The sequence below is a fragment of the Wyeomyia smithii genome, chromosome 2 (genome assembly GCF_029784165.1).
Source record: "Wyeomyia smithii strain HCP4-BCI-WySm-NY-G18 chromosome 2, ASM2978416v1, whole genome shotgun sequence".
Classification (NCBI taxonomy): Eukaryota; Metazoa; Arthropoda; class Insecta; order Diptera; family Culicidae; genus Wyeomyia; species Wyeomyia smithii.
This window is the reverse complement of record NC_073695.1, coordinates 208,761,913-208,776,495: the sequence shown is the minus strand read 5'-3', so window position 1 is coordinate 208,776,495 and position 14,583 is coordinate 208,761,913. Positions and strand designations below refer to the sequence as shown.

The 14,583-nt window shown below is 35.7% G+C and overlaps 1 protein-coding gene across 1 annotated transcript in view; it reads right to left on the bottom strand.

Moving 5' to 3' along the window:
- The window catches only part of LOC129723423 (neuropeptide Y receptor type 2), a 179,901-nt gene extending 166,474 nt beyond the window's left edge, over positions 1-13,427 (bottom strand). The window contains exon 1 of the mRNA XM_055677631.1: positions 12,973-13,427. The gene's annotated coding sequence lies outside the window, so the exon portion shown is untranslated. The remainder of the gene's footprint in view (positions 1-12,972) is intronic.
- Positions 13,428-14,583: the final 1,156 nt, after the last annotated feature.

Below are 14,583 nucleotides of genomic sequence, written 5' to 3'. Positions count from 1 at the left end.
AGTTTTAAACGGATTTTCTTCGTTCTTGGAGTAATCGATTAGAAAACTAGCTACTCATCCGCCCAAATGCAGAAAGTTATTATATGATTATACGAACTATTATACATCGCGACCAATAAGAAAATTTCAAACAATTAAGGCTCAGCTGCACGATGCATGAGTTTCATTAAGGGGGACCCTACTCTGGAAGGTTGGAGAATAATGAGTTTTTGTGATTTTTTTTTGATGTTTAGGGAAAGGCTAAGTGTTGGGGTATTTTGGTTATTGATTAACCCTCTAGTGGCCAAGTTAATTTTAAGACGAACTTCGAAAAAATCACAATCAAGCTTTATAACTATTTTTTAAGTATTGATTGGAGCTTCTCAGAGGTTTCACTGAAGACCGTCTTAAGGCGGCACTGGGCACTAGAGAGTTAAGGTATATTTCAAGATGTATTTTGCGTGTCGTGGACAATCCTTTTCGATATCTGAATTTTTCAATATTTTATGAATTTTTAAATAGTTATTTTTCATGAAACAAATTTTTTTTTTTGCTAAAATGGCCGCCATTCTGGCAATTTTTGGAACGTTCAAAAACAGCTATGTAACTAGTTAGAAAATTTTCGTTTACATGCTAGGAAAAAAATTTCAGCCAAATCGGTTCATACTGATACTGAGAAAAATATACCACCAGTTGAAAAATATGGTTTCGAGAGAAACGCTGACAACAACGTAACACTCACTATATTTGAATTCGACCTTCGACCATCTCCCCTTAACCCATTTCCGGCGGCCATATGGCATCACCAAACATTAAAACTTTGTTTTAACCCTCTAGTGTCCAGTGCCGCCTTTAGACGGTCTTCAGTTGAACCTCTAAAAAGCTTCAATAAGAACTCAAAAAATGTTTATAAAGCTTCAGAGTGATTTTTTCGAAGTCCGTCTAAAAATTAATTTGGGCACTAGAGGGTTAAGTTCAACAATTATACTTGAAAATTTGCACGATGAACCTATTATGTATGTTCAAAGAATAGATTGATTGTTAATGTGCAATGGTGTTTGTGTCATTTTCGCTTATAGTTGATCAGTAATAAAAGGTTGATGTTTAGTTTTTGTGGTAAAAATTGAATTCTCTCCGCCAGGAATAGGTTAATGTTTCTCTAGAACGTTCGACAGAATTTTACACCTAATCAACCTAGAAAACACTTTCGGGCTTGATAACATCCTGTTTCGGTTTTTTTTAGAGGTTGGTGCAACGGACGATCGCATCTTAGCAGCAATTTTCGACCAACGTATTTTGTATGAAACAACAAACTGTTCTTATCAGGGCAACCTAATGAAAGATTTAAGATCAAACATTTTTTTCTACAGGTTTTGCGCTGACATTGCAGCTTTTTTTGTGTGTGGACCAATAATCTTTTATCTTTTGTGGCATTGTCCGAACTTTTCTTGCTGTTCGCACCATTTTTTTTTTCTTTTTTGCAGTGTCAGATTTACTATTTTCTTATCTTCTTTATCGACTTCAATCTTTTTTATCATCACCTTATACATGTAACCAAAGCGGATAACATGCTATGGGTGGATGAAGTTTCCGAAGATTTTTATATATATGTTTTTCGGTCTAGTTTCTGCAAGATTGTAGGTAATATTTTCACGAAAAACTTTTGCGAAGACTTCTTCATTTCAACTTTTTTTTGTTTTGGAGATACAGCGTTTCGTTTGAATGCTAATTTGAATTAGTCCCCAAAGTTCGATTTTTTTGAATATCTAAAAAAAACTGCATGATTTATTTAGAAAGCGACCACATTCAGTTTATATTTTCACATCATCGAAACACACTTTCTCTACGTTCTTAAAATCTTATCTAGCTATAAGCTAAAATAGGCTATAACTTTGTAAGAAAAAGTACTGGAGATGTGTGGTCTTCAACAAACACGTATGTTTTGTATGCCCTAATGCTTCTTTAGAACAACTTTTCCTTGTGAAATGTAACTAACAAAAGTTAAGTACAAAAAAACTAACTTTTCAATAACTTTGACATAAAGTACTCTGTAAGTCTGTACCCAATGAAAATAGGAATTTTGTTTGTTCAGCAAAGTTGCATATTTTTACACGTTCTAAAACTTTGCCGAGTAAACTATTCCTCTATCTCTTAACACAAACACAAAGACAAGATTGGTTTGAGCAAAAGCTGGCTCTTATGTATACAATTCTGTGTTAGAGAAAATGAGCATTTAACGGCCAATCAGATCAATCGAAATCTGCGTTTCAACAAGGATGACCATTTTCAATAGTACAGTTTTTGCGTAAGTAAGGGTTGGCAATTTTCAAGGATTGTTGGGTGGTGTTGCATATTGCAGGTTTTGGATTTTCGGCTTTGCACTCTCAGTAGATCTCAGTCAGTGAGTGGAATCAAACACAAATAAGTGATAACGAAATATCGAAGAAAAATTGCCGATAGAAAACGTTGAATAACGATAGTAGAATGGTGATAAAACAACTAATAATTAACAGTTTAAACAAAAATCCCCCTTTCCCTTCAGCTCAAAATACCCTAGTTGATTAATTCTGATTACACAAAACCGCAAAGCTCATGCACTGAACAAAAAACGATACCTTTGTAAGTGAACGATAGACCACAATGATTTTAGAATATTGTTAAATAAACCCATCTATTTTAGTATTCCTTTGAAAAAGGCCGCAACCAACGGCCGAAACGTCGGATGTGAAGAAAATATTCGTTTAGATCTACTGAGACTGCAAAGCCGAAAATCCAAAACCTGAAATCACAAACAGTCGCCGCGAAAAAGTTGCATATTGCTGAAGAAAAAAAATTCAGTTCGTGCTGAACAACCGTCTTCGTAAAGGCGCTCCAATGTTTTGAGTTATGTGTAATGAATGAATGAGAAAATATTACTTCTTCACTTAAGTATTTAATTATTCCCCAAAAAGAAAATTTGCTGTCGGATTTAATTCGGATATGATGCTGATCGCATCTCTGTGCTATCCCCGACGATAGAATTAAGGAATTTTTTCTGATAACACAATGGAAAGCTCTTTCACAAACCACAAAGCATTAACGGCGCGACTACAAGATTCTCAGCAGGATTCTCAAAGCACGACTTGAACTCGTAGTGAAAACCCACCGAGTACTGAGTGACGCACAGAAATGCTCAAACGAAGGTCACTCAATCTTCGAAACCACCCTTGCACTAAAAGATCGGATCGCACAGCTGATAACAAGAAAGCGAAAAGGAAAGCTAATAAGCTACGATCTAGATCATGCTTTTGATCGCGTATCTCATTCTTTCCTACACGAAACGATGCGACAATTGGGAATAAACTCGGCCTTTATTGGATTACTCGCACGAATCGCAGAAAGATCTTCGTCACGACTGCTAATTAACGGGCATCTATCACATCGCTTCCCCATCGACCGGTAGGTCCGCCAGGGAGACCCGATGTCAATGCTGCTCTTCGTGATATACCTTCACCCGCTTCTACAGCAACTGGAGCAGAATATCGGTCCCGACTTGGTGGTGGCTTACGCAGATGATATATCAGTAATAACCATCAATACACAGACGATTGAACGCATCAATGAGCTGTTTGCTAGATCCGAGCGAGCCGCTGGCGCAAAATTAAATCAACAAAAAACTATCGCCATTAATATCAAGCTCATTGATAATGATCCATTAAGTGTGCCATGGCTGCAAACAGCTGACCATGTGAAGATTCTGGGAGTTGTGTTCACAAATTCCATACGTACAATGGTAAAAACAAATGGGGATGCGCTGGTATCCAAATTTTCTCAGCAACTTTGGCTACATTCAATGAGGAATCTCAACCTGCAACAAAAAATTATATTGTTGAACACCTTCATCACTGCAAAAAATATGGTATGTAGCATCGATTCTACCACCAAACAATGTTCACACGGCAAAAATAATATCAACCATGGGTTCGTTTTTGTGGTGTGGACTACCGGCGCGTGTTCCAATGGAACAAATGGCACGCGACAGATTTGCTGGCGGATTGAAACTACAACTGCCCGCTGTAAAATGCAAAGCACTTTTTGTGAATCGCCACATGCAAGCAGCTGACTATCTCCCGTTCTACCAATCCCTATTAAATCAAGATATTCCTCCCCCGCAGATATCCCCTGCCTAAAACTCTTATCTCAGCAAATACCTCTTCTCCCACAATTCATTCGAGAGCACCCGTCCAGTGACCAGATACATCGTCTTCTGATTGAAAGAACGGCAACACCTCGCTAACTGGAAACGAATATGGACGAACATCTCGTCGAAACAACTGTCATCAAATCTTCGGAGTAACCTGTATCTGTTGATAAACGAAAAGACCGAACACCGCAGACTATTCAACTTAATCCAACGAGCAGACGGGGAAAATTATTTATTTTGCAACGCAGCGACAGAGACTCTTCAGCACAAATTTTCAGAGTGCCCGCGCCCGACGCAGGCATGGGCCTTCGTACAACATAAAATGGCAAGGATCCTTGGTGGATGGCGTATACTTTCGTTCGAAGAATTGCTACGTCCTGTTCTAATAAATGTACAACCAACTCAACGAAATCAAGTTTTGGAAATCTTTACACACTATATAACCTACATCACAGAAAATAATTATAATATAATAGATATTAATGCACTTGCTTTCTATTTGAGATGTCAATCTAACTTGTAAATAGTTTTTTTTAATATACACTAATAAACATAGTTTTACAAAAAAAAAATAGCACAAAAAAAATTGCCGGCATCACAAAACGTTTGTGTGCTGTCAAACTGCTGTATTTCATTGGAGGAAAATCCGACCGATGTACGAATTTTTTAGTAGAAGAAGTGCCGCTGCATCTACCACTGAAGCACCTGTTACAAATAATACCCGCGGCCGCTACTGCTATTACCCGCTGCTACTTAATTAGGACGATCCTAGTCACCATCTGTTAATAAAATGATTGGTTTAAGCAGAGGCAGGCTTTTATACAACCCAAAGAGTGCATGCACGGTTTACTGAGAGTATAATTCAGTCAGCCGTGCTAGAAAAAGTGCTAGATAGCTGCGTTTCAGCAGGGCTTGACAATTTTCAATAGTACAATAGTTCGAATATTCAAATTACAGTGTTTTCGCCATTTGGCGGATGCATAAGTGATTTTTCAAACGATTGCTGCAAAAACGAAGGAAATCCATTGAAAACTAACCGACTTATTAGCTTTTGAAATTGGATATATTTTTTCCCTTTTTCCGTTTTTAGATTTACCACTATGACACACTTCGAAATTCCGAGTAACACAGTGCCTCATAACCTTTCACAACCTGAATAGGTACGTTAAATCGAATTTGATTTTCCACCCACTCTAACTTTCTGATGTTAACAAAAAAGAATTAAACAGTTCTCACAATGATTTGCTACCTCTTTCTTACAAAAGCAGGTTTCAAGCAAACAATGAGTAAACAAAATTAATTCAGCAGAGACAGCTTCTCCACACGAGTCTAGTCGCCTCCCTGGAAGGATCCAGATTGTGGTGCTAGTAAAAGAAAAAAAAAGTGTTAGTTCAGGAAGCATTTCTTCGGAGCAACTTTTTTTTTCACCGTTCACAGAGTAACTGCACAGTCGAAAAGCAACAAAAAGCGAGAAATTAAAATGAGTTTTCATTCAACCTAGTGTTGATGAAAAACGGTTCAGCGAAATTGCTTTCACTCAACAAGTTTTGCACCACTTTGTTCAGAGAAAACGAAAGCGAGACGATGCTTGTACACAGTGTGAATAGGAACACTAACGCTTATTTCCAAGCGTCTAAATTAAAAAGTTTTAATCACTCTGTCGAGAGGACTGTTACTTGTGCTTGCTGATTTTTGGTTTTTCAGTCGTATTATTCAATATGCAACTTTTCTCACATTTGCAAAATTTTAAAATCACTGAACTTTTGAAACCACTATCTATTGTTATTAAAAAGTTAACAAGGCTGTGACATACAATCTGACTAAAAAATTTCACATTGTAGCTTATTGCGGCCACCCAACAGCGCATTGTGTGCATTTGTCATTCCAGTGTTCTTCAATCAAGCTAATAGCGAGCAGCAAACTTCAACGCCAGATAGACAATCTCGCGAGAAATTTATGTTATCATCTCAGCACGTGCTTGTGCTCCGTTTTCTCGGCACGGGTTGAATAGCTCGCAATAACAGTACTGTACTGCTGCATTCCACTGGAGTATTTATTGATTCGTGACTACTAAACCAAACTTGCTGAATCAGCGGAGAATCGGAAATTTCGTCCATTTATCATTCGATTTCCGTTCGCTGTTTTCGTTGCCAACGACTGAAGTGAAACTAAATGCCAACGGTCAACTGAAAAAAAATGGCAAGAAAAATAAATGGTTGCTCCACATCAAACAATCACCGGATAGGGAGTGCATTGGACGATCAAACCAGAGACTATTATATCATCTGGCATCAGAAGAAGCTCGAAATCTGGCTCTTGATGTTGATGAATTGGGTGGATTTGAAATGCGTTTAAAGCAATTACCTCTTCAATGGCTTGGATTTTAAATAAGATTGAGAGAATACGAAACCTGATTTGTATTCAAAAATGCATCTGTTTTCATCTTGTCATATTCTATGACTTAGTCACTTATCTTAGTCACTGCTCATCAGTTTTCTATTTAGTTTTATTTTCTGTCACTCATAATTTTGTTTTCTGTCATTCATAATTTTTATTTTCCGAAAACAAAAAAAAATCTTAGTGAGATAAGATGGAAGAGAGCCAACTATTTTTTTACTGCAATTTGCCCGATTTGTTCATGGAAGTGGGAATGACGTGGAACCAATCGTGGGAGGTTGAAAAACTTGAATTGACTTTTCTATGACTGAGTGCCGTAGCACTTTCTTACGTTTTGGTTTATTCCTAGAATGTGCTTCGTTCTGAGATTCTATATTCATAAGATATAAAGCATCATATGAAAACTCAGTAAACTTGGAGCGGTTATTCAGAATGCTACATTGAAGCAAATTATAATATGTAATTTTTTGCCTTAAAAGTGGGTTTTTTTTTTTTTCATTTTATCTTTTAACTATTTAGGAACCGGCACTGATCACTGTGGTTTTGGGACACCCTTATGTGGGTTACAATAGTGCTAATAAAATTTTTACCCCGAAAAATTGTTGACTTTTTTGCTAGTAATCAGTAACTAGAGATAGGATGATTGAATTCGTGAAATTTCATGGGAATTCATATTCTCAATGCTCCATCATCTTCTAGAATTGTAACTAAACATTTTTGAACAATTCGAAGCAACATGTAGCAATTGTTATAGTTTGTTTATTTGTCATTTTTTATTTGACAGAAAGTTTGCAGTTATGTTCCTATGTGCTGAAAACGCCATTTTGTGATGTTATTAATTTGTGTTTTAATATCGACGAATTTTTGTAAAGGGATTGTGTAAGTATAATAATATTAATCAAATATATTTGCAAAACCAGAACGGCAAAAAGATCGTTGGCAAAATTCTACAACTATTCTTTGGAATTTTGGCCATCGGAAGAATATATACACGATAAAAAAAAACTTTAATGGATAAAAATTTAAAAAGGGAAGTTAGGTATTTATTCTTAAAAGCTTTCCTAATTTTTTCCATTTAAGTTCGATTGCATTATTCTAGAGAAAGATTTTCTTCTATATCGAAAAAAGCCTTTTTTCTGGCCGCCCTATTCCGCAACTGGTAATCCCAACGACCCGATAAAAAACACGGGTCTGAATATTATCGATAAAGGTCAATTCTTGCAATTTTGAGCACAATTGAAGTGCTTGTATGAGCGGTTTTAAAATAGGGTAGCCAGAAAAACGGCATCATTCAATATATTTTATTTTCAAAAATTCATAACTTTCTATCATGTTTTCAAATTGAATTTATTTAAATGGAAAAAATAACATTTTTTTATTTTTTTTTTTTTCATGTATAGAGTCAAATGTGTCCTTCCAAAAGGAACCAAGTGATATTTTTTTAATGTTTGACCCAAAAAACAGCAAAAAAAATTAAAAGGGCCGTTTTTTATGAAAAACATCAATAACCTTTAACAGGATTGAGATATTTACGATTTCACCATTGCAAAATATTAGCCTTGAAAAGCTCCTAAAACATTTAGAGGCAGTATTGATGTGAAATTTGAAATTGAAAAGCTAGAAAGAATCTTATAATATGAATTGGTTATTCCCATAGATAGAAAAAAAACTTTACATTAGAAAGTTAGTTGAAATTAACGGAGCTACATCATTAAACAATAATCTTAATCTTTATCTATCTAGGTACACACTTAAAATTTATTGCCAGGTCTCGGTAATTTTTGCAGAGAACGGCACCACCAATCGTTCTGACTCTAAATATATTTTTAATCATCATATTTTCATTTTAACTTAACCCGAAACAGCCCTGAATTACCCGTTAAAATTTGACTTTTTCCAACTTTAGATAGCTGCTGCGTCCACGTACGAAACTAAATTAACTTGATGTGATTTTCTCTGTCGAGCGGCATCTATTGGGGTTCATAAAAGTATTTCCAAAAGATGGAAATGTCATTGAATTTCATTTTAAATCGAAAAATATTTAATTTGCCAAGTGATGGCATCATTGGTTTGATTCGGGTTAAGCCCTTTTCAAATATTGGTCACGAATAATTAGGGATTAAAGTTATCCAAAACTGGTCGTCCCTTTCGAGGCAGTCGACGCTTCTTCGCAAATCAATCATTTAGCTGAAACCTTGCACAGTTGTTCCTTTTTGATTAGGAGGTCATTTTATGATATCAGTTCTTCATGTTGACTCACGACTGCTGTTTCAGAAAGGCCTATCCAAAAATATGACTGATGTATAATATATTCTCTATCAGAAAAACGGTTTGCTTGATTGAAATGGTGTCTTCGGCAAAATTGTAGATAGTAAAATTGGGGTTCCAGGAAAAAAACAAAAACTGTAGAAATATTGACGTTGAAATAGGTCTTACTGCTTATATAGGGTAGGGCGCCAATCATCGTATGGAAAAAAAGTGACCAGAAAATTTCAAAAAAAAAAACCCTATACAAAATGTTCACCTGCTCGAAAAAACACCCTGTGCAAAATTTCAGCTCAATCGGACTTAAAATGGGGTGGCGCAAAGCGATTGAAGTTTGGCTTTTTTGAAAACCGAAAAATTACCCAAGGGCGGGGGTACGTGAAATTTCGGTTTTCGATTTTTTTTTTTGCCAAATGATTCAAAAACGCATGAAACGTCGAGGATTGGTGTCATCTGAAAAAAAAAATTTTTGCGAAAATCTACTCTCTGGGACTTAGTCGTTTTTTTAATTGTGGTAGGCGGAGTTCAAAATGTTTAGAATTTATCTTTTGAAATTGATCACTAGTCCCTCGAAATAGCTTGTATAATGATATACACTATAACTAGCATCGAATACATTATGTTTCATTAGGGTGGTTCATTTATTCGGCATAGGGTGGTTCATAATATTGTGTAAATGAGTATAAAATGGAAAATCACTTTTCACTGAATACCAATAGAAAAATTCCTGAAAATATAATATTTGTTATATCATTGTCGTTAGGGTGGCAATGTTGAATTGGAAAAATTATAAGTAAAATGGCAAAATATTACAAAACAAATTTACAAAATGTATCAAACTACTCTGTGCAAAAAAAAATAATCTCAACCAAAATTAAGGTTGTGTCTCGTGGAAAATGTTGAATGCCTTCATATGACATGCAAAATCACACACGGGTGGTACATGGAATTTTAATATTTGAAAAATGTTTTCGATTCCAAGTGTCTTAAGCTTTTAAATGAAACATCACATGAAACATTTAAACTCCGCCTTTCACAATTGAAAAAACGACTAAGACCCAGAGAGTAAATTTTTGCAAAAAAAAAATTTTTCAGATGACACCAATTCTCGACGTTTCATGCGTTTTTAAGTCATTTGGCATCAAAAAAAAAATTTAGAAAACCGAAATTTCACGTACCCCCCCCCCCTCCCTTGGGTAATTTTTCGGTTTTCAAAAAAGCCAAACTTCAATCGCTTTGCGCCACCCCATTTTGAGTCCGATTGAGCTGAAATTTTGCACAGGGTGTTTTTTCGAGCAGGTGAACATTTTGTATAGGGTTTTTTTGCAATTCGAGATGGTGTGTAATGCCCACGGTTCATACAAAATTTTTAGAATTTATATAGGCAGTTGTCCACGTAGGGGGAGTGGGGGGGGGTCAAAATCATTAAAAATCTGTCCACGTGGAATGTGGATGGCCCCTTACTGGAAACTGGCTCGACCCACAATCGGCACAGCAGCATCAGATTTTAACGTAGCAAGTGTGAGCAGGCAACTTAATCGATCGCAGTGTTCTATAGCAGATGGAACAACCGGCGGGTCGCGGCACTGCACAGCATTACTGCACATGTCTCGACATGTTAGTAACATTCTGCCATTTGGCCACTGCTGATAAAAGCAGTGTAATACGCGACTTTGTTCCAGAAAAAATATACACCGCAATACAAAAAAAAATCTTCTTGTAAAAAAGTTAAAAAATAACTACCCAAGCAGCACTTGCAACTTGTTTTCAAATAAGACTACTCAATATTTGTTGTTTTAAAACTTTTTCAACGGTGCAACAAACTTTTTCGGTTATTCTGAAGAAATATAAAAGAATTAAGCAACATTTTGTTTTTTACGTGTATCATTCTCGTAACTGAAAACTAGAAATTGCTCAATAGTTTTCTGCAATCTATTGCCAACTGCATATTTCATTATGCTTTTAAATAACGATAATGTCACATGATGTTGCATATTGTTGTTTCACAAACGTCTTATTCTAAGGAAAGCAAACTAGTGATGAAAATGTATAGCAACATCTTGTTGAACCATATATTTGCTAAAATTACCACACAGTAAACAGTCATCTCTAATATAAACGAATGATAGATGATTATTGTTGGAAATATGGTTTTGTTATTCCATATTCCGCATGATCAACACTTCAAATCCACTGAGCAAGGTTTTCTGAACTATCGTTTCCCAAAACATTGTTTATAATTTGGCGAGTTTGAATCATAAAATTTCTTTTACAACACTTTATAAAAGGTGCGTGAGTAATTACGAAGCAAAAACATTTTTTGCACGGTAAATTTTGAATCGCAGATAGAATGACATATTTATCAGGAGCGTAAGTAGAGAAAAAGTTCGATATATTTGAGGTTTTTTATAATGTATGTAGTTATATTAAACTTCGCGACACCATCACCGAAGAGTAATGACAGTAAACGTAAACAAACTTAACTTTATTTCTCCTCTCTTTTCTTCCTATACTGCAGCGGCTATCGATGCAGATGATGATTCTCATAGCACTGTTAGTTACATATAGGCTCCACCTCCTGCGCTTTTTCGGTTATTTACAAGTTGAATAAAAGTAACGGATGCGATTTATTACAATCTTTGAATGCTGCATTGAGAGTTACATTTGCTTCATTGCAACAATGCGTGCTGCTTGGGTATAAATTGAATATCTCAAAAAGTCCATTTTAAAAGATCTGCTTCTTTCCCCAAAACTACACATTGTAAACTAAACATTGATGCTTGTTTGAGCATGGTAAAATAACAACTGAAAAAGTTATGATTTTTTGAAAAGACATATATATTTTTAAAATTTGTTCTATATGTGCCTTAGACCTTCTGTTCTCATCCATTTTTCGTAAAACTACATCCATTTTTCACTTTACAAAACATTAAATATAGTCATAAGACAAAAAATAAAATTAGTTCATAAAGTAATAAAATTATTCAAAACGAGCAGGAACTAATGATTGAAAAATAATGGCTAGCAAGTTTATAGTGAAAGAGCTGCAATTTGTTTTGGGTAAATTAAATTAGTTTGAATCGCTGCATTTCAGAAATCGGTTGATGATTGTTTTAATTCATCAAAATGGCTAACAAAGAATTTGAAAATTGAAAAAATAGACGCCTCATGACATGAAAAATTAAAACTTGAGTCAATAAAAGCGTACCTTCATCATCAGCCAGTTATGATTATACGATCAAGAATATATGCTCAACAAACCTCTAAGATTCTCTAACTATTTTGCTTTTAACTTTTTTTTTCATTTAGAGAGATGCCAGTTGCTCTATTCTATCGTTAATGGTAGAATTTCGCGAGAAACTCTTGTTTGCGATATGAGTGATTTCACGTGATGACGGATCAATAATGGATCAAATGAAAAAAAGAAATAATTGCGCACTTCGACTTAAAAAAAATAGCTCTGCACAATGGTTGCATAAAAAAAACTTCCAAAACAAGTTATCACAACGCTCTGTGAAATAACGGGAGATTTATATGGGAAAAAAAACTTGAAATTAACACTCAGTTTTGTAATACAGGAAGCTAATGATTTCATATTTCTGCAAACAATATTGGTATGGTCATTACCTACTGTCTCACAGAAGTAAAAACGAAAAGGGCTCGTATAAAAACGAAAAGGGCTCAAAAACTTATCCACAACGTGCAATAAACAATTGATATGGGTGAGACGCTATAGAATCGACTCAGTGTTGATTAATCTCAGCTCAAGTTTATTTTGAATAATAAATTTATTATTGAAAAAATACATCAATTTCCTATAGGTACACAATAACTTCAGAAAATAGTCACAGTAGTATACGCGAACCATGACTTAGTTTCTAAAATATAAACTTCCTGTTTTGTTTTTTTTTTCATATATCATTCGTTCGTTTCTCAGTACTTCTATAAAACAATGGAACGAATGTGTACCTGGTTGGAAACTCAACTAAGCTAGTCTATTCTGAATGACTTTCACTAAAACATTGGAAGTCGACTAACATCACCATGACAAACGTCCAACATAAAAGACAGACAGACGGATTTCCGTTGTTACCGTTGGGATAAACCTTTTTTTTGTAATGAACAAAAAAATATCTAATTCTACCAACCAGTTTTATGTTCTGCAAACAATATTATTCCGGTCGCAGCATTTCCTGTCCAATTCGAAGCATAGAACGAACGTGAGTTTCCATGTCCTGAAGCGATTCGTTGTTTGTTACGCCACTCCTCGTGATTGAACCTGCTTGTTTCGTGCGTTTCGCAGTTGACTGTTTGCCGCTAAACTAACATCAATCCACCTGTTTTTGAAATTCTAAACACGATTTGTAAACACCGTCCAGGTGTAATTTATTGTACCAAATTAACACTTTTAATTTTTTTCGATTTTCCCTTCCAGACATAAACACTCCCGCAAGCTACGGCCCACGGCAGCAGTCAGACCCACTTGATGAACTCCACCTGTTTGTGTTCCCCAGAGCAAACTGGAAACACCGCTTTTTGTGCGTCACGACAATAAGCTATCCGATCCGTCCGAATCGCGCGCAGAAACCATACTAAACCCAACCCGGTAACTGCAGTCCCAATGGCAGTGATAATGATATCATGATTGGAAGAATTTAACAAGTACTAAAATCAACATCCCACAGCACATGCTGAACGTCCAGCGCGCGTGTTGAATTGTACTAAACGAAAGAGATCCTGCGTGCCCGAGCGCAAAACATCGCATTCGAGAGAGAGCGCGAGAGTGTTGACATATTGGCGGAATCAAAACAAACACTCAACAAGTGGCTGCGAGTACAGCCACCCTCTTCTTCAGTGCTCAGCGTTGGTACAAGTGCTCCATGTTGGAAAGTTGCCAGTCTTCTCTTGTACCTCCCACACGCGGCACGTGCATTTGTCAAACACTTTCGCACAGATGCCCTTACTGAGTTCCAGTCACTCGAGCTCTCAACAGTTGCACAAGCACTGCTTAGCCGTTTCCCAATCTGCATACTACACATCAACGCTGGTATTTATGGAAGCTTTTAATTGTATTGTTTTAGTTTTCGACAATGAAGCAATGTTCCAACTGATGCAAGCAGAGATTTTGCTCATGATGCCTGAGTCCAATTTCAGCACTGCATGAATAATTTGATTACGAATTCCACTCTGAAGCGGAAACTATTGTAGGGTAAAATAGTAGTAGTACTGGTTGATAGATAACATAAATAAATAAGTATATAATGCATTAGAATAACCTTCATAATGTAGGTATTTCCTACATTGAAAATTTTATCACTTAAAAACTATAGACTTTTATCATCGTTAGGACAGTTTTTATTCGAGCTTTTTTCAGTCTACATTTCTACTAAGAATATTTCGCCGTAAATTCTCATACCAATTTTTATTCTTCCTCATGAATTTTAATATTTTAAAATAGGTGAAAAAAAGTGAGCAAATCAGGAAAATTTATCCAAATTGATCCAATCCAAATTGAATTTCATATTCGTTATTGTAAAAAAAGTCGAGTTAAATAAATCAACAACTACTGTACTGCCGGTACCCGCATAACTGTCCCATACTGATTTTGGTCACTTTTGAGTTATCATCGGGAATCGACTCAATTGTTATCATATTTTCTGGGAAAAAATTAAAATTGATACTTTTGTATCGGAAAACATGGGAAAAATACCAAGTTGTTTATGTCCCATATTGAAAGTACCCGCATTACAGTCCCACTG